The sequence below is a fragment of the Arachis ipaensis genome, chromosome B02, assembly GCF_000816755.2.
Source record: "Arachis ipaensis cultivar K30076 chromosome B02, Araip1.1, whole genome shotgun sequence".
NCBI classification, from domain to species: domain Eukaryota; kingdom Viridiplantae; phylum Streptophyta; class Magnoliopsida; order Fabales; family Fabaceae; genus Arachis; species Arachis ipaensis.
The window spans coordinates 107029552-107032008 of NC_029786.2; positions in this window are offsets into that span (position 1 = coordinate 107029552).

Sequence of the window (2457 nt, forward strand, 5' to 3'; positions counted from 1 at the left end):
ATATTGACTAATTATGACTGTGTATAATTAGTATATATATATATATATGAGTAGTAGTGAATTCTTACCATTATAATTCATTTAGAAAATTCATAATTCAGGCATAGTTCTTCTTCTATTTTTTATTCTTCATACCGAATGGCTACTAGCTACGATTCTATCAATAGTATTATCTATGGTAGATTATGTGATGAAAAAGTTTGAAAAATAAAGGTACGAATTATAAGGTTATGGAAAATTCCATCTAAATTTGCCAAGAGCAAGACGGCTTACATAGAAATTATTTTCATAGATGATAATAAGGTTAGTTGATTATTTTTCATGATTCTTTCAAGTGATGCTATGTCTATTTTAAAAATATTTTTTGTTCATATTTTAAGTTTATTTAATAAGTAAACCCTTGCACGAATCAAAGACAGTGCGATTTAATAGCTTTATAAGTGCTAATAGCTTTTATATTTAATTTGTTTTACAATGTGATAAAATTTATTGTTCAATCAAGAATTATTTGACAAAAGATGTTTGAGAATGAACTGATCAAGGAAAGGTCTATATCTTCTCAAATTTTCTGATTGAGGAATCAAGCGGAATTTATCTTCCGACTACACACGTGTGTAGAATAACTTTTAAGAATGAGTCACGTATAGTAAATACGGTCGATGATCGTAAAATTATATACTAACAATGATATAATATTGTTTCAGGTATATGTTTTGTAGGCATCAAAGGAAAGTGTTGACTTATTTTTTAGTGGAGTTTAAATTATTTATTATTTATTGGAGAACTTTGTGCATTAGAATTTTCTAATAATTTGTTGTTCAGTTTGAGTCGATTTCGATATGTCCTTACTTGACAGTAAAATAACATATAAAAATTTGTTGGTGGGTCTAAGTATTACTAGGTTATTTATGGTCATATTGAGTATATATATGTGATTTATTGGAGAAAGTAAATTACTAAAACCAATTAATAACTATTAGAATTAATACATTTAACACTAGATTAAGAAAAAACAAACAATACATAACATGTTATCTTTTTATTAATTAAATTATTATAATTCAAATTAATCTTAATAAAACAACTTAAAATTATAATTTCAATCTTATCACGTGCATGGCACGGGTCATTATACTTTTATATATATATAAGTGGCAAAGTGCGAAGAACTGGAAGAAGACGACGAAGATGAATTATATATGAGAAAGTACGGGGAGATAGTGAATTTAGGAGTTGTTTGGGTGAGTTTTTAAGAAAATATTTTTTTGAATTGTTTTTTTTTTTAAGATTTTGAAAAGTAAAAGTAATTTTATGTTTGAGTATTTTATGCAAAAATATCTTTTTATTTATTAATTATGTTTGGGTATAACAATATAAAAGTATTTTTTATTTATTTAATACATGAAAAATATTTTTTTTAAGAAAAAAAAAGATATTTAAAAATAAGATGTAAATTCCAATTTATAAAAAAAGATATTTTTTATTTTTCTAATGTTTTTATTTTTACTACTAAAAATTTGCCAAACACGCTAAAAAATAAAAAAGATCTTTTTTCATTAAAAAAATATTTTTTTTATCAAAATAATAGCACCCAAATAAGCACTCAGTGTACAATGTATACAATAAAAATGAAAAAGAAATTAAAATTATATAACAATTAATTTAATTAATTTTTAATAATTATCCTTTTTAAATTCAAACAAAAATTAGAATTTGCATTTAAACTCATTCACACTACGGTTATTCATAATCTCACCATAACCTCTAATACACGTTCAAAACTAGCCGTCATCACCTCGCGCAATAATAATCACCATGATTTTTAATAATCACCGTAATCTCAGTATTTAAACTCATTTTTAGGTCTTCACCTTGCGCCGCTGCACTCCCCGCATGCCATATTGACACTGCCGCAGCCTGCCAACACCGCCTCCACCTCCGCCGGTCAACCCGATTCGCCTTGCCCTCCGGCGCTCAGTCCAACACTGCTGCTGCTGTTTTTGCGCCACTCTTCTCTGACCGCGTTGCCGCCGTGTTGTGCAACCCTCTCGTAGAATGACTCATATGATCACCATTAACTCCACGATGCAACAACAACTCTACGAGAGGGTTGCACAACACGGCAGCAACGCGGGTCAGAGAAGAATGACGCAAAAACAACGGCTGCAGCGTTGGACGGCGAGGCGAGTTGGACTGATCGGCGAAGGTAGAGGCGGTGTCGGCGGGAGACTACGGCGGCGTTGGTATGGCCTGCGGAAAATGTAACGACACGAGGTGAGAACCAGAAAATGAGTTTAAATGCTGAGATTACGGTGATTATTAAAAATTATGGTGATTATTATTCGGTGAGGTGATGACCGCAAGTTTTGGACGTGTATTGGAGGTTATAGTAAGATTACGAATAACCGTAGTGTGAATGAATTTAAATGCAAATCTTAATTTTTGTTTAAATTCAAA